This window comes from Rhinopithecus bieti, unplaced genomic scaffold (assembly GCF_001698545.2).
Source record: "Rhinopithecus bieti isolate Rb0 unplaced genomic scaffold, ASM169854v2 scaffold_4600, whole genome shotgun sequence".
Taxonomy (NCBI): Eukaryota; Metazoa; Chordata; class Mammalia; order Primates; family Cercopithecidae; genus Rhinopithecus; species Rhinopithecus bieti.
Genome location: NW_016804545.1, coordinates 612,470 through 631,281, shown reverse-complemented (window position 1 = coordinate 631,281; position 18,812 = coordinate 612,470). Strand labels below are relative to the sequence as shown.

Below are 18,812 nucleotides of genomic sequence, written 5' to 3'. Positions count from 1 at the left end.
TTAGTACTCTCAGATGCATTGAGATTTTCCAGAAAGGGACAGGAACCTGCATCAGTTCCCAAACTAATTTCACCATGGTATCTTTTATTGCAGTGCATCTCCCAGGACTAGACTTCTATTGAGCACACTTTGGAAAACACCAAAATACACAAATTCATTCACTAATAAAGTAATCAAAGCATTTAATCATGTATTTATCAAATATAGACTGGTGGTATAAATATGAACCCTGACAAATCTGGTGCAAGAAATTTATTTGCACTTGTCACTTGAGAATTTGGTCATTTCCAGGGGAATATTTGAACCAGGGTTCAAGAGGGATGGCTTGAGGCTAGGAAGGATGGCCAGAGGTAAATAACCCTAATGATAAACATGCTTTATATTAGATATTTGCAACATAATCACGATATGCGAAGTAATGCAAAATGCTTGAGAATGTGGTCAGAATGTGATCCAAACCTTTATGAATAGATATTAATCATTTATTGGGTCATATATGATAAAAGTTCACCTTTAATAAGAATCTAAAGTCATCCATCAGCAGATGAAAACTTTGCATAATAACAGGATATATCTAGAAACACTTGCTGGCCATCTGAAAGTATCTTCTTACACAAAACAAAAAGGCCTGTTTGTGGCTGACTTACTTCCTTCAAAGCTGGAATTTATTCAGAGTTTGTCATATTTGTGAGAGACAGTATTTATCAAGTCAGATATTTTTTCTGTGTCTAAGTTTTCTTTAAGTAACATGTTAGGCCTTAAGAAATTTTTTACTCTATTCTGTGTGGTTCCATGTGAAATACTGCTAAATTAATCTTCTTTAAAAATACAATAAATGTACCACTATTTGGTATATTTAGGGAGTATATGCTGATGGCACTTAGTGACCTAAATTGCGCTAGTTTATACAGTTATCAAAAATACTAAGATTTTTTAGACTTAGTAGTGTTTTGACTATTTGCACAGCAATGTATTCTCATTGTTTTTGAAATGTTTTATTAAGGCAGTCTTCAATCTTTGATATTGTAAAGAAACATACAATGAGAATATGCAAATTCAAACTCTTGTCCTCTCTAAGAATGGGTGCAAACATACAAAAACCCTTTAAGTATTAACTAGACACTGCAGTGACAAAAATGATCAAGGATAATAAAAGTCTATATTAATAAATCTAGTCAAGTTCCATCCTGTTACAACTATGCTGCTGTTAGTGTTAGAATAACTTGTAAAAGGTCAAGAAACAATCATTTTTTAAAACTTACAGCATGCTTTTAGCAGTAAAAACATTACCCGTGTGTTCATAATATATTGGATTTAGAGGAAACGTATATGACACAGTGTATGTGAAAAATCTAGGTATATAAACCTTAATATAATCTAAGAAAATAGCATTTCAGCATATTGCCTCATTTTCATTAAAACGATGAAAATGTGAATTCAGAAAACCACTTAGTCCTTAGGCTAAAAATAGGTAGATCATCAAAACCTAATATCATTTTAGTCCAAATTGGTATTTGTTCAGTAAATGTTCTACATCATAATGTGAGAAGTACAAAGGGAAACTCAAGTCTGGGGAAGAAATTGAGGGGATTTTTAAAAAGAAGCAAAGGTAGCTAATTCCATTGTGTTTGACTCTTCCCAAACTGAAGTCAGACTTGTCCTGAAACAATAAGTAGATACCTCAGAAATTAGCTTGATTTCATATTTTAGCCTCGGGTTTTTCAGTCAAATAATACTTCTATTTGCTTTTAGAATTGTTGTTTTTTCCTGATCATTTCTCAGTTTCTAAATTTCATCTCATTCAGCTTCACCTTTTCTCAGTGAAGCACAGCCACGTTACTCTCATTCTAAAGGTGCTGGGTAAATCTTGTCTATTTTTTGGTTGTTTTAATGAAAACATTTTCTTATATTTGTAAGAAAGAGCAAAGGCAGATTGCACTTCTACATTATTATTTACATTTTTGGAATAATTTTTTTTCTTAGAAAATTGGCCCACAGTCAGTGTCCTGTTTTTCTGAGCAGTAGGTAAATAATGACAACTTCTGTAAGTTCTGTGGCTACTCAGAATCTCTTGAGAATTATATGTTCTGGTAAACTGCAAGAGGGCCACTCAGGACCTGAAATGTTCTAAGAAACATTGATCCTGCTTCTTCCTACCGGTGCTAGAAATTTCCACGCAGTTTGCAGATCCAACCTATGTACTTGTTAGATGGGTGATTACAAATTTCTTAAGGGCTGTGTAGCACCGTCACACTTTGCCAAGTAACCTCCAAGCTTTGGGAAAATGAAACGAAGCTCCTTACAAACCCTGGTTTCTCCTTTCCTCGCTTCTTTAGCTTCCTACCTATCCTCTACTTTATTGTCTCTTTTTCATATGTAATAGAACATACACTGCAACAGGAAGCTGAAGATGTGGGTTCCCATCATAGTTCCATCCTGGTTCTTCTATCGACTAGCTGAGTGGAATAGGGTGGCCAACTTTGTCTATCTGAGAGTTTTGTTGTGAGGAAAATAACAAGCACTAGTCTTTGGAGTAAAGTGTAACTTCCTCATTGCATATTAAAAAAAAAACCCAACTCAGAAAGATTCTATCTACTTTGTGATTCTAAGTCTGGGGGGAGGTTAGCGTTGAGTTTCAGGTTCTGTAAGAATGGGACTAAGGAAACTCATTACCAGGTGGTAATCATCTTCATCTATTCAATAACACCGTTTGGTATACACACTGAATTGTGGCACTGGAGAGTCACGTACAACTGAAGTAACTCACCAGTTCCTAGAGGCAGGTGGGCACGTGGGGAGAGAGAGGCAGCGGCGCCTTCCAGGCGCTCTGCCTCATACGGAGGCGGCGTGGGCCAGGGCTGTCAGGACATCCAGGCCCACGTGCCAGACTCCGGCTCACCAGCCCGAGGGCAGAGCGGGAAGCTCCGCCCCTCGCCGAACCCCGGCCAGTGCGTAGTTCCCGTGCCCGGGGAGTTGGCGGCGGGGCCCAGCTGAGGTATAAGTTCCACAGCTTCACCCCTGTCGGTGTGAAATCGGCGTGAAAGATGACATAAAACAGGCTTCCCGAGTAGAACCTGCCACCCCAGGCTGGTGGGGACGCGGCACCAGGGGGGGCCGGGGGAAGCCGCTCGGACAGTGGTCCTTGGGTCAGCGCCTTTCTCGGTGCCCTTGGGCCAGGCCGGCGCGGCCCGGGACGCCCCGGAGGACCTGGGGAAGAACTGCCCAGGCCAGCCTTTGGCTGTCCCAGGCAGCGGCTGGAACCCGAGTGGGCCCTGGCGGGATCTAGGACAGGGAGGGTCTGCGGCGGAGCCAGGAGGCCTGAGAGGTCCCGAGGTGGGTAGAGAAGGGCCGCGAGGGGGCGATGAGACGGCAAGTGGCCGGGCCTAGGAATGGCACGTGTCAGGAGAGCAGTCAGGACACCGTTGCTCAGAGTCCAGGCCTGTTAGGACCAGAGCCTACCCCGGGTGGCATGGTGATGATCCAGATTCAGGAGACGTGTCTGAGAAAGGATCGTTCAGACTTTGTGACCTATTTTACATGAGGAATAAAGGATAGAGGTCAGGAAAGTTGTCTAAACATTTTTTTTCATTGTTGGTAAAAAGTCCATTTAGTGTAAAACAGGCAATTATCTGTGCGTTTAATATGCAGGCTAAGGTTGTTTCTTTCAGGCTTTCTTTCGTTGTGGCAAATAATTTCTATTTAACAAATACATGTTGAGTGCCAGCTGTGTGTCAATTGCTATGCTAGATAACAGAGAAACAAATTATTAATAACATCCTCACTTTCCATGAGTTCAAATTCTAGTACAGGAAAAAGTCATCTAAATCATTCTAATGAAATGTCATAAGGCTAAATAACAAAGGTATATGTAAGGAATTCTATCAAATGTTCTATTAACTATTAGCATGGAACAATTAAGAGACCACCTCTGGTTTCCAGATGGAATGGCCCTTATGGACATCAGGTACAATGGGTCACTTGCTTAACAGAAGGCAGAATTGCATATCTAATATTTTAGGTTATAAATAAGGGCATATAGTAGAAAGAGGCAAAAGAAAAAAAAAAAAAAGACAATCTACCTCGAAAACCCAACTAAAACCTCTCTCTTTAGAAACTGTAGGACTCCTGGATTTTCTACAGTTTTATGTTTTATCCAGATGAGAGGTGTGTAATGTAGTTGCTAAGAGGCTGGACTCAGGAGCTAAACTGCCAGAGTTTACATCCCAGCTGCACCACTTACTAATGGGTTGACTTTGTGTAAGTTGCTTAATACCTTGTTTCTCATTTTGCTTATACGTGAAATGGGGATGATAATTATAGTCCCCATAAGATTGTTATGAAGATTTTTGCATTTCTAAAGTTAAGAGATGAAGTCTCATTTTCATTCCCTATGATAGAGCCTTCAGGATGACTGTATCCAGAGGTCAGATTTTTATTTTATTAAATAAATACCTCATTGATTTAGTACAGCTTTTTTTAAGTTATTTTTTATCTGGTTTTACAGCAGATTCTGATTGCATGTTATATTTAAAACTGATTCTCATACATCTTCAGCTTAATGATTTGTAACATTGAAAATTGCATTTCCATTGATTGTTCTTTGCAGCATGATTGTTCTTTCTATGTTACTGATATGATGATCTTTCTGTCCTTCTGCCAATAATTGGAAACAATTTTACATCATGAGCTATCTTTTTATTCTGAGGCTTTAGTGTTTGTGTAAACAAATAACTCTTGCTGTTCAATGATTATATTTTCTTTAACATCTTTTCGCCTAAAACATGCTTTTGTTATTGGCTTTCATTATAAGGAAATACATGAAAAGATGAATTTAAAAGGCTCTGTTTCTGCCCTCCATGGCTGGTACTGTTTATCAGTTGCTCAGCGGTACTGTCACTGCTGGTGACATTGTTGGGGCTATTTAGCTGAACTATCGCTCAATTAGTCTCTTTCCATTATTTATATGTAACCATTAATTAATTAATATTATATTCTCTTCAACAGAATAGTCACCTTGAAGTATAATGTCTTCAAGTGGATCCTGGGGGCATAGGCAGAACTGGAGTAATAATCAAACCTTCCCTTGATAATCCTCCCCACACAGTATGCTGTACCTAATGCAAACGCAAGCTACCAGACCGTGCATTATGAGTTCATTTCCATGCTATTGACATATGTGAGCTGCAGAAGTCTGTGATGCTTCAGAAGTTAAACTCTCATGTTTTCTAGATAGGAGGTCCTTCTCTAAGATTTTAAATGCCATAACAGTTGTTTTCTGAAGTTGTCTCTCTGAACTTATGGGTAAATCTCCCAAGTGAAAGGAAGACCCTAAAACGTTCCCACGTCTTGCCTTCTTCTAAAGGTGAGGGTAACCCAGTGAGCACACGAGGGGCTTGGCTTATGAAGCATCATTTTCAAGTCTTTGCCAAATTTTTGCTTCCATCTTTGAGATCTTCATTCATGCTATTGAACATCTATGTTACCAGTCTCATATTTAAAATACAGCAGCATACAAAACATTTTTTTCACTTGGTTGAGTGTAGTATTTTGATAAGTGAACAATTTCCCAAAGGTTACTCAGCTGTTTTTGGCTACTGTAGAGAACTGGTTAGAAATACAACTGCTGTGCCACTCTCTGAAAAGACTCTTGATTTGGAAGAGAGGAAGTAGTCATTGTGAATAATTTCTTTTCTGACCATAAAATGCTATATATTGTTTGACTTATAAGTATATTAAAAGGAGGGACTTCCTCTGAGAAGTCCTTTATTTGGCATTTATATCCATTACAATTAAGAAACATTTTAAATTGTCATTAGCCAAAGGGAGAAAGATTTCCTTTTTGGCGTGTTCTTTGGCATTTCTAGTGGTATGCTGGTAAATAACAAGCAGTCCTTCAAAAAATAAAAAAATGAAACAAGTACAAAAAGAAAGACAAAACCCTTACTTACAATGACTGAAAATTTCTGTAGTGTAAAAACTCCCACCATGATAGATTTCAACTGTCAAAATTATGCCACTGAGCATGGAGTTGGGAAGATATGTGCAGTCAGCTCTCACAAACTGGTACCAGCCGGCTCCAGCATGCCACTGGTTCTCATCTTAAAATCCATTATCACAAAAAAATTTTTTTCTGTTACATGTGTGGACTTCTACCACCACTTATGTTTATCCAGTAACTTTAAAAAAACTGAATCATAGTTTGTTTCTGCAAATATATAAATGGATGGAGCACTCAGGAGACTCTACCAATATTTTCATCTTCTTTCAGTGAATCAGGTTTTCAAAGCTGAATTCTTACAGAGTTAGTACCCTCTTGCTCTCATTTTGTTTGGTACTTTGTTTATTATAAGATGAAATCTCCTGGGAGTCCATAAATGAAAACATTTCAGTGTGTGCTCCAACCGGCTTTTAATGCACGTCAATTTAGAAACTTGGAATTATTTAAAATAGTTATAGCTGTTCTAAGGTTAGCAATTAGCACTTTAATTTGTGCAAATGGCATTGAAAATACTGTATCAAAACAAACTGGTTCTCTTAACCTGAAAGCCTTTTAAAACGTTTTAAAAAATTAGTGGTAAACAATTTGAACAGTACTGCTTTTCCACCAAGAGAGAGCAACATAAGCACACGTAACAAAATATATTGAAGTGGCCATTTTACATTGTAAGCAGTAGGGTCATGTACATGTGTTACTTAGGAATCTGTTACTTCACCTGCTTCTGAACTTGATGGATGAAGCACAGTGATTAGTTAGGGTTATGGCAGTTGATGATGCATTCTATAGAGATCATCTTTTTGTCTTTAGATATTTTCTATGCACAATATGTTACTTCATTATGATTTCACTTATGATTCACATTTATGAATGTCTAAAAATTGACATTGCTTTTCCTGTCAGAAATGGCTTTCAACAGGATACCTTTTCTGCATCTGCACTAATAAGGTTAGGAAAAATTGCAATAGTTTTAAATGTGTAAATGGTGGATTTTAAATTTTCTTTTAAGACAGTACATATCCAAGTTTAAGAGAACTGGTATGTCTGGAAGTTTTCTTTAATATTTTACTACTGTTACATGTAATGGCAATTGTTTGAATATAAACAACTGACATTTGACCATAAAATGGAAGCCTGAAGATTTCATCACTAAATTGTTAACTTTCAAAGATTAACCTTAATTAGAAACTTTGCTGTATTTTGTGGCTTAAAGTCCTGGCTTAATTATTTTAGGGACACTGTTTCCACTCACAGTTTTCATACTTCAGTAAAACAAAGTGTCCTTAGGTTGCGGTAACTAAATATTAAACTTATATTGCTTCCATATAACAGCAGGAGTACCTGCAAAACATATCAGTTAAAACTCGATAAGGTTAAGTCTTAAAAATAACTGTAACAAATGATTTATTATACTTATTAAACTCATGATTTACAGATCTTCAGATACTTTTCAGCCTCGGGAGTGGGAGGCATTTACCAGGGTAGGTGAAGAAAAAGAAAAAAAAAAAGGTAATGGCTACAAATAAATGCAACAGTTCTGTGCTTTCAGGAAACTTATTTTTATGTGATTGTAAATTAAGAAAATTCAGAAAAAATAAAATGCACATAAATGATTTATTGTGAAAATATTTATTTTTAGAAGTCTTTATAGGCAAGAGCTTGTGGTTTTAAAAAATTCTGTATAAATATCTGTATGATTTCTATAGCTTGCTGTTCAGAATGTTGACAGGTATGTGTTAGCAATGTCAATGCCAAAAGAAGGCATTTGCCTTGTGAACCCTTGTGGTGTGGTACTACTCTTATCTTTTTGTACCTAGGCTTGAAAACGTAGTAATTATTTCTAGATCCTTGGTCCAATTTTATATGTAACATTGTTATCTCAGACTGTAACAAGTTTTATGTATTCAGTGAGCCACCTTTTTTTTTCATAAAAAAGCATATTCTTAGATCATTTGTATATATGTATAAGTATATATTTCTGTCTCTATCTTATCTATCTATCTATCATCTATCTATCTCTCCTATATAAGAAGTCAATTGTAATTGCCTATATAAAATGACAAAATCATATTTTAAAATGGTAACTTAAGAATGATTCTACACATTTAAAAATATTTCACTTCAGAGTTCCCTTACACAGAGAGCACCCCTAGTAATTTAAAATAGAAATTAAATGAATGAAATCTTAACTTTAAAGAACTATAAATCCATAAATTTGTTAAACAGGTACATACTGAGCACATACTATGTGCCAGGCACTTCTGTAAGTACTAGCAGTTTAGTGGCAAATAGACCTTTGCCAGTGGAAGAACATTCCACGGAAGCTCAAGGGTCCTGGAGTGACACAAGATGGTATGTTTAAGGAACAGAAATTGGCCATTATGACAGCTGCATGAGGAGTCAGGGAGGGTGGTACAGAGAGGCTGGAAAAGAAGGAGCTATTTACATGGGGCGTTTTAGGCCATGGTGTAGAGTCTAGATGTTAAGTTCAGTGGGAAGCCACTGGAAGGTTTTCGGCAGAGGAGAGATGTGATCTGCTACACCCTTTGAAGAAAATAATTCTTACTTCTGTATGGAAAATAGATTGTAGGGTGGCAAGTGTGAATATAAGGTCAGTTTGCTGGCCACTAAAGTTGTCTAAGTAAGAGATGATGGTATTAGGGTTAGAGAGGGAAAGAGGAGATGAAGAAAACTGGAGAGGTTTGAAACATATTTTGTAGGGTACATACATATCAGCAATTGAGACTTGCTGCTGTTGGGAGTCAATAAAGGGAAAGACTAGAGGATGTGCTTAAATGTTTTGACTTGAGTGTCTGAGTTTGTGATGATATTTATTTACATGGGGAGGAACAGGCTTATGAGGGGAGGAGAATACAGAATTCAGTTGGGACACATTAAATTTGATATCTAAGTGAAGTTGTAGGGAAGGTAGCTGTGTATAAAGATAGCTACCATTGTCTTCTCCATTTTTAGGTAAGAGAACTGAGGCACAGAGAGGTTAAGCACCTAACTTAAGTGTTTATAGTCAGTGGATCACAGATTAGAATCCAGGAAGCCTGGATCCAGAGTTTACATTTTTAGCCACTCCTCTGCCATTTAGATATTCAAGGTTAGGGACATTTAAGACCATGATGTCAAAATGAGCTAATTTTGGGGGAAAAAAGGTAGAGAGAAGAAAGATGCACAGCCATGACTAGGTATTTCTGCGCTAGAGGTGGTGAAGGAGATGAGAAGGTAGTAGGGAGAGTGAAAAAGAACAGCCACTGAGGTCAGAGGAAAACTGGGGGTTTGTGGAGTCATAGGGACGAAGGGAGAAATTGTTTCAAGGAGTTGAAAGCTGTGTAGAAGTGGGGTAAGATAAGAGAGGTGGATTAGTCAACATGAGGCTGTATGTCACCTTCATAAAGGCAGTTTCAATGCAGAGAAGGAAGCCAGTTTAAATTAGATTGAACATACTGTGGGAAGCACAGGTACCAAACAAGGAAGTAAGCAAGCATCACACGCTGCTCTATGTGTATAACACAGACAGTAAATGACATCTGTTCTGAGGCAGTAATGTAGAGAACATGAATTCGGAGCCAGATAGACCTGTGTATTAATTCTGCTTTGAACACTGGTGCTGCCATCTTCAGCCTTTTACGTAACCTCTTTGAGCCGCTCTTTACTTATCCATAGCGTGTATTCCATATACCCCATGCAAACTCTCAGAAGAAGCTCTACTGTTTATCTCCTTGCTTTTCCTCTTGTGAAATACTATTCCTCTGACCTGAAATCTGTCAAAAGTCCCCACCTGCCACTACCGTCCCCGTTAAAAAGTGTCTCAGTCTTTTATGTTAAGGCTATATGATCCTGATTTCTAATGTTGCATTAAAACTTTCTTGTGATTATTCACGTTTTTCCCTCTTATGAAATTGTGCACTAATTAATCAAAACAAGGTTCCTGTCTTTCCATTTTGTGTCTCCAGACACCTATCAGATTGTCTAGCAAAGAGTATATATTGCCTAAGTTTCAACTGAACTAAATTACTCATGGCCCACTGTGAGAGTTGAGCCTGAAGTCAGTAAGGACTATTGTGGGGATTAACAGAGGGCAGGGGATGTTTGAGCTACACAGATGCTCTGGGTAGCAGTGCAAGTGGTGCAGCTGACTTTCAGTTTAAGCTCCAAATGCAGAAACGCGACCAAAAGATCTTCAAAACTTTCTCCGATCACATAACATAGAGAGAAGGCAGCCGTCAGAACAAAGGATCATAGGTCCCCACAGAGAGAACTCAGACATGTTGTGCAGGTTAGAGACAGGGAGCTGCAGCCATCTACAGCCGTGGATTCATAAACTTCATGAAGTAGATTGGAAAGAGGCAAAGGTTTCAGGAAAAATCAGTTGATAATATTCATCACTCAGTACTCTGAGCTAAGTGTGACAAAGGCTAAGGCTTAATAATAAAAAGCCCCAAAATAAGGATGAATAAAGTAAATAATCCGACTGATTTTAGAATAGTAGTGCTTTAGAAAATAGAGTGTGATTAATACATTTGTAAAACTTGATTTTTATTTTATACTGGGGAGTTAATTATATGGGAGTATGAAATAAAGTTAAATGGTGATTTAGCCAGGTTTGTTGACATATGATATTCTAGGTATCACAGAATTTTTCTTCTTGCTTATAATCTGTCCATTTTCTGATTTCTTTTAGGGGTATTTCCTATTTCTGTCTTCCTTCCTTCCTTCCTTCCTTCCTTCCTTCCTTCCTTCCTTCCTTCCTTCCTTCCTTCCTTCCTTCTTTTGTTTTTTGTTTGTTTGTTTTGTTTTTGAGACAGAGTCTCACTCTGTTGCCCAGGTTGGAGTGCAGTGGCGTGATTTCGGCTCAATGCAACCTCTGCCTCCCGGGCTTAAGCAATTCTCCTACCTCAGCCTCCAGAGTAGCTAGGATTATAGGTGCGCGCCACCACACCTGGCTAATTTTTTGTGTATTTTTAGTAGAGATGGGGTTTCACCGTGTTAGCCAGGATGGTCTCAATCTCCTGACCTCGTGATTTGCCCTCCTTGGCCTCCCGAAGTGCTGGGATTACAGGCGTGAGCCACCGCGCCCGGCCTTTGTATTTATCTGTTTCTTATTCCTCTTAAATTGTTTTTGCCTGGTCCACATACTATGAGCATAAAAGAAATCAAGCCAAATCCTAATGAAAATCATAATGAGACTTTTGATATCAATGAGTAAAAATGAGTGATGAATATAATTATCCTTCCATTATGTGGGAGTTTATGTATATGTATCTTATATATCTTACCTGGGAGTAGTTAGTTCAGGAGATTGAGAACTTGGTTTTTCTATCAAGTTCTACTGACATGTACATGGAAAAAAATTACATAAGGGCTAGTTAAGTAAATAATATGGAAAATTTAAAGTGCAAAATTTAAGATCAGAACACAAAATCTAACAACTCTAACAAATAAAATATATTCCCACTTAACTCTTTAAAGAAGAGAGAATGAAGGGAGGAAGTTTGAAGTAAAGGGAGGGAGATAATCAGAAAAAGAAAGACTTCTGGCATTCATATGGAGAGCTACAAAGAGAGGAAGAGAGAGTGGGATTTGCCCTCAAACACAGCAACACAGCGACACAGAGTATGAATACAAAGTTCAACATACACGCCCCATTTATCTAGATAAATTGAATAGAAAAAAAAAGAATAAGCCACCATATAAACACACTAAATAAAAGAGATTATGAACTCCCTAAAGGCAAGGATTGTTTCTCATCTTTGTATCTTCAACTCCTAGCACACCAAAGTAGATTTTGAGTGAATGTTTATTAAAATGTTGAAAATCAGAGAAAACAGTGCTTTATTGAGTAATACCTTGTAGGCGACAAAGGTACTTTGTGACTATAGGCGTGAATAGAGTATATAAACTATTTTTAGTCACTCCTCCAAGGACTGTAATAAATTAACTGAACATTGAAGGTTTTCTACCCATGCTGCCTCTTGATATGGAAAGCAATAGGAGGGAGGAGTTGCGACTTGGAATTGTTGAGGTCATCATTGAAAGGTTCTGAAATGGTCAATACAAACACATTTTAGGACTTTCTGGAAAATTTCTCTAAGACTGACTGAAATGCTTGCCTGTGAATATCTAGAGAAATGGAAAATGCACTATGGATGTTTTCTGTGACCCGGTAAATTTTAGGTATTTGATTTTGAAAATTCAGTGCTACCAAATTCGATATATAGGATCTCTAAATACTTGTGTTTATTGGACTTTGGTATTCCTCATAGCCATATCTCTTCCACATATTCTCCTAGGTTTACTTTTGATAAGGCAAGGAACCTATTTTACATAATTTAGTTTCTGGAAGAGAACAAAGTATTATTGTTATACTGCTTTTAATATATAACACTAAGGAAGAAATTGGTTTGATGCCCAGCTACCCTGGAAAGTCCATTTTCCCACATGTTCAAGTTGAAGAAAGGGTTAGGTGACTGGTATGATTAACTTGTATCTACTTGTAAGTAGAATGGAAACTTGCCTTGCCTTATTCTGCATTTTTCAAATTGCCAGGTTTTATTTCTATTGTTGTTGTCATGCTTGTCTTCTAGGTAAGTCTTGGGTTGTTTTATGGTGTGTTTAGACCTTATCCTAAGAAAACCAGTATATAATGGTAGTGTTCTGGCATGGGGGCTGCTAAAGGTATTGGGTGAGAGCAATCTATGTAGTGCAACACATGTGTAGGAGCTAGGGACTGGGGACTTCTCTTCCCACAGTAATACCACCATGCTAAGATCCCAGGGCATTGTGTTGGGAACTTTCACTGAGTCACTAAAGGGTCAGGGAGAAAGGGTGGATTGTTCACAAATGGTGATTCAATTGGAGCTTATACCAAGTGGTAAGTAGACTGCAGTAGATAGTAAGTTCTCCCCGATGGTGATGAAAAGTACAGCTGATGTAATTTCTCAGCACAAGTCATATGCAGTGGTTCATTGGCTGCTCTCAGAATGGACTTTGGACAATGAGATAATTCCCTGAGCCTCTCTGGTGCTTGATGGTGACATATGGCTTTTGCTCTGGCAAAGGCTGGGCAGTTTCTGGGTATACCATGTTTTCTCCCAGGCGTGGGTCCCCAGCAAGGGCCTCACTGACTTCTACCCTCATCACATTCTCCATTACTGTCTTCCCTCTTCCAGTCCTCTTAATCTTTATCTCTGCTGGAGTGCAGTAGCCTGGCTCTCTTTTGGGCTTTCTCATTAGTGTTTATGGCATAAACCTTATGCCCTGAGCTCCTTCAGTGCTCTGCCTTTTTATTCCTTGCTTAATTCTCCAAACCACACTTTTTAAATTAAAAAACAACAACAACAAAACAATTCTTTAATGCAAAATAACCTAGTTCTTGCAAGTAAAAGCTTTTGCTTTCACACTTTTGTCTCTGCTATCAGTTTTCATAAATCTCCTTTAAAACTCAGAACTGAGTACTGACTGTTTCTTTTTTCTTTCTTTTCACATCTATTTTAACAAGGCTGATCTTCTGAGACAGAGAAAAGGCCTTTCATTATTGAGTGTTGGGAAACTCATGAAGATTTTTTTTGTGGGGCTTATGGAGCCACCTGTGCTGGGAGAAGGGGCAGCAGTTAGACAAGCCCATCCTCCCATCATGTAGTGTCACACAGATGTACAGTTTCCATGGAGCAAGTGTTGGAAGTAACCAGGCTCCAGCCGCCTTGATGGGACTCTGTGTGTGTGTGTGTGTGTGTGTGTGTGTGTGTGTGTGTCTGCGTGCGCGCGCATGCGTGCATGTGCAAGTGAAAGAGAGAGAGGGAGAATTTGCGGATCACAGGAGGTTAACCAGAGAGTGCCCACATCAGGGAGTTAGGGGGCTGTGAAGTACCCACAAATAGTTAAATAGTTAAATGCAAAAAGTTAACATTTGGATTTACAGATGCCCTGTAAGAGGCCAAGAATAGTCAATAGAGAAATATAAGGAGCACTGTCTAAGTGAAAATATTTTGTCTCTTTCTCTAGAATCTTCTTCCCTTCTGGTCTGACTAGGAAAGCCAGAGGGAGATGGTAAAGGAGACAAAGAGAGAGTGAAAGAACAGACCATGCCCAGCTTCTCCACTGCAGGAGCTTGGAATCAGGTGGGGACTGAGTTTGTCTTAGGGAGAGGGGAGAAGCTTTGACTGAGATATGCAATTAGAATCTTAAAATTTACTAGAGTCTTTTACTACCTAGAAGTGACTCATAATTACTGAAATGAGACTGCTTTTTGTTGTTGTTGTTGTTGTTTAAAATGACTGGAAAGCGATGGGAGCTGCCTGAAATGTCATTAAGGTATAGGCAAGGGGAATCTGACATATTGAAAGGCAGTGGTAGGAGGGAAATACAGCTGCTTCCTGTTTGTACTCATTACGTTCAGCCCTTTCAATAAACTGGCTACACTTCTATTGATTCTTATGTAGTCATACAAGTGACTAACAGCTACCGACACTGCATCTCAATAGCATAGGAGCTAAAGGAAGAAGAATCATAGGTAGAGCTGGAAATATCCAGACTTCCTAGCCTATAGGACGGATGAATGAGCTGATCCATACATCTCTTGGGAACTGAGGGGCCGGTGAAATACCCACAAATAGACCCTGCACAAAAGTTAACATTTAGACCTGCAGATGGTGTGTACGAGGCCAGGAATAGTCAATAGAGAACTATAAGGAGCACTTTCTGTGTGAAAATATTTCATCTCTTTCTCTAGACACTCCTTTCCCACTCCTCTGACTCTAGGAAAGCCAGAGGGAGACGATAAAGGAGATATAGAGAGAGTGAATGAATAGACCATGGCTCTTCCATACCTAGAACTCAGAGGTCTTTTCTGCCTTGTTTTTTTCAAGTCCCAGGCTGAATTTGTCAATGTTCTTTTTTAAACCACTTTCTCATCCTGCGTTGTCTGATTTCTTTTGTCAAGATCATCCTCACCATCACCTGGGCTTGACCTTACCTTTGACACCTCTCTTAGTTATTCCATACACATTTAACAATCCCTATAAATTCTGCCTCTGCTATAGACTTCCAAACACTCCTAGTTGAAGCTTTCATAATTTTCATTTGAACTGTTCACAAATGTGATAAAGCACGCAGATCGACAAGAAATGCTTCTTGCTCTCTTGGCTCTTGTGGTTTAGAGAGGGATGGACCTCTAAGGCATTATATTTCAATGTGATTAGCATGATAGTGGAGATGTGTTCAAGGTGCTGTGGAAAACTGGTGAAGGGAATAGCTAAATGCTTAGCAGAATGGAGAAGATGCAACAGCGTATGGTCGTTTTAACTGATCATTTAAGGCTGAAATACAGAAAAATAAAAAACAAGAAGGAAAAAATCTGCCAGCAGGAAGCCATCAGACAGAGGGAACACCCTTTGCAAAGGGACCCAGAGGCAATGAGAACTCCCAGGACTTTCTTACAGCTGCAGCTAGAGTGAGGTGGGAAATCACAAGAGATGAGGCTACAGAGAGATATTCTAACATTTTAGATTATTTCTTTAGGATGGATTCCCAGGAATGAAATGCTAAATGTTATTAATATTTCTGCTGGAAGACAGGAGGAGCACAAAGCATTCTGACAGAGGCTGAATGGGTTTTAGGGAATGTTTAGAGAGTGTGCGTGTAAGTGTGCTTTTGTCCTGGGGAAATGGTAGGTTTTGCCCAGATTTTGACTAAACTAGTATACCACGTCCTTTGTTACGCAGTATGGAGCCATTAATGGCTTTGAAGTAGGGCAGTGAGGAAGTACATACATTTTATTATAGAAACATGATTCTAGCAGTAATGAGAAAGCAAGGCAGGAAGCTACTACAATAATCCAGGTGAGAGATAAGAAGGACCAGAGGTAGGGCACTGGGTATGAAATGAAGGGATAAATGAATGAGAGAGGATTGCAAGTAGCTGGATAATTATAGCTACATAGATTCAAAGGCTAGGGTAGAAGGGCTTTGAATCTATGAAGCCAAAACCAGAATCTCCAGGATTCAGGATCTCTTGGATTAGCCAGATTTGGGAACCATGGCATGAATTGGTCTGCTTTCGCCTTCTCCCCTCCTTCCTTTTACATCTACTTATGTATGACTTAGCTTAAGCATGTAGTAACTGTGAACTACTACTAGCTACTGTTAGAGCTCCCCTACCAGCTCCTTCTTTGCCCCTGTGCCTTTACCTGGAATATCTCATTTTCTCCTTTCCTGTTTGCCCAATCCCTATACAACCTTGGAGAAGCACCTTGGTTGAAATCTGTCCTGTAAAGCCTTCCCATATTCCCCCTCCTTTCTAATCTGACCCCCGCTTCTGTGAATGAGATGATAATCCTCTCAAGCACTGGCCCTTCCCTCAAGCTCCAGGGTAATTTACCTATAGTTCACTGTGGAACCATCACCCCATACATTGTAATGTAGTTATATGTGAATATACCTTATCTCTTTTATCAGGCTGTGAACTCCTTGGGAAAGAGATCGTGTCTAGCATATAGATGATGCTCAGTATAGAATAAATAAGTGAATATCGGTAATCATTTTTACCAACTCATGATTAAAAAAAGTATGAAAAATTGTTTTTCTCCATTTTCTTCAAGACACAACAACTTTAAAAGACACAAAACATAGCCATTAATTAAGTAATCCAGTTTGATCAGTATATTTAAACAACTGAGGCAATTTCTCCCTTTAATGTCTAAATATATCAGTGCTATTTGTTCCTTATTTTAATGGAGATTAATTCCCTTTCAAAGGAAAATGATAATCCCTTCATTGTAAGACTCACAAAAATAACTCCCATAATTCTGTTCTAAATAGAAGGGAGAATCTCAGCAAAAGAAATGATATCAGGTAACTGCACCCACGTTATTGTGAGTGTCAGAGCTCCTCTCCTGGGAGCACGTATTAGATAGCTTTGCTGTTTTCCAGTAGATGTCTTTATCTTTTGCCCTGTATACTAAGTCACTTGCTTAGAATTTACTGGAATGCTAAATTATTTCTAGCAAATTACAAGCAACATGGATGAATGGGCATGTAGTGTTTCATTTTTGCCTCATTATGCTTTAGATTTGGGATCTCCAGTTTTGTAAATGATAGCTGCGATATATCAGTCCATCTTTACACATGTTCATGCTTCAATGCATCCTGCTTCTCCTCCCATATGGAACAGTGTCAATCATGACGTACAACTGCTGTTAAGATACATCCTGTGTCTACAGAAAATAACTCATAAGTACTCGTTATGGAATAATGTATAAGATTGCAGGAAAACCCAAGAGAATTGGTTTGGGCCTTACACACACACACACACACACACACACACACACACACACACATACACGCACACATGCACACACCTTTGGCATGTTTTTAGGTAGGAGGAGATAGAAGGTATTCCCTCTTCTGAAGGCTCCAAGTACTCCTCATAGCTCCTGCCACTCCCTGGGTGACTGAAACATTTGTCACCATCTTCCTGAACCTCAGTTTCTCCATTTGTAGATAATTCTTAGAGTTGACAGCATTTTATGAGGAGCAACAAATAAAAATGCTTTCAAAGTGCTTTGCAAGCCTACAGTACTCTGTAAATGCTTAATGATAATAATATACAGTAGGGCATCTTCCCTTGAAAACAGCATGAGTGTTTCCTTCCATAATGACCTGACAGATGGGTTATGGGATCTAATCCCCTTAAACCCCCAAAGCTCTTTGATAGTGGATGTTGTAAAAGGCCAGATTAGAGCACATGCTGCTCTTTTATTGAGCCCTCTCTTTCAGTATCTATGCCATGTTCAATTGCTTCCTTCTCTAAGTACGTTACATGTTAACCTACTACCTGCAGGAACAATTAGGAGCAAAAATAGAGACTAAAGGACAGTGCACTCCAGTAGGAAAATTAGTTAATGCTTGTTGTCCCCAATGTTAAAAATCCACTTTGGCCTTCACATGCGGTTTTTGTAGAAGGTTCCTGCCCTCCTAAATCCTGACTATTAATCTCAAGCTGTGGGTATTTGTCGATGGTGAACGCAGGCTTTTTTTTTGTGAGATAGTCCTGCATGTGGTAAGAATGGAGCTTTAGTGATATTAATTCTAAACCAGTGAGGCTTAGGAAAATCACAGGCAGTTTAGGATATTTGTAGCACTTATGTAAGAGTTGGAGCTTTCAATCAGTTCAAAATGAGGAAAGGATGAGGAACAGTTATTCTACTGTAACTTTTACTCAGCCCTTGAACCTGGATTGGACCAAGAAGTTTTTTTATGTTTCCACTTTTTACTGTGCTTTTCTTTTGAGAATAACTATTAAAGTTATCAGTTTCTAAAACCTTTTGTGACAATCCCTTAACGCACATTCATCATCCTTCTCTAGTACAAAGTTTGCTTTCTGTGCATGCTTGAAGGAGTGTAAGTTGTTGTGCAATCACCCGTGGCATGTAATTTGTATAATCAAGGAAAAGAGAAAGGAAGAGCAGCTGCCAATAATAATTAGTTTCTTAACTGAATATATACCGCAATAAACATTTTAAGCACACCGTCTCTTTGAATTTGGGGTGTTTTAAAGAAACAGTGGTTGCTCAAGGGCCTCTCAGAAGAGCCCTTTTTTGTACACTGGATTCTCCCCCTCTCACCTTCTCAAAGCCATCACTTCCACATGTGTGCCCTCTTTTTCCTGCATCTTCATACGTTCCTTCTTTTCTGAATAATCCTCATGGAACAAAAATGCTTAAATATCTCATGACTTTATAAAAACTTGAGCCAATTTTGCGTCTGCATTTCCTTCATGCTCCATTTTTTGGAATATCTTTATAGCAGAA

At 38.6% G+C, this 18,812-nt stretch overlaps 1 long non-coding RNA gene across 1 annotated transcript in view; it reads left to right on the top strand.

Annotated features, from left to right (window-relative positions):
• Positions 1 to 2,950: 2,950 nt before the first annotated feature.
• Positions 2,951 to 18,812, top strand: part of LOC108527679 (uncharacterized) — a 34,584-nt gene continuing 18,722 nt past the window's right edge. Inside the window, exons 1-2 of the long non-coding RNA XR_001884888.1 lie at positions 2,951 to 2,995; positions 14,009 to 14,124. This is a non-coding gene — a long non-coding RNA (uncharacterized LOC108527679). The remainder of the gene's footprint in view (positions 2,996 to 14,008; positions 14,125 to 18,812) is intronic.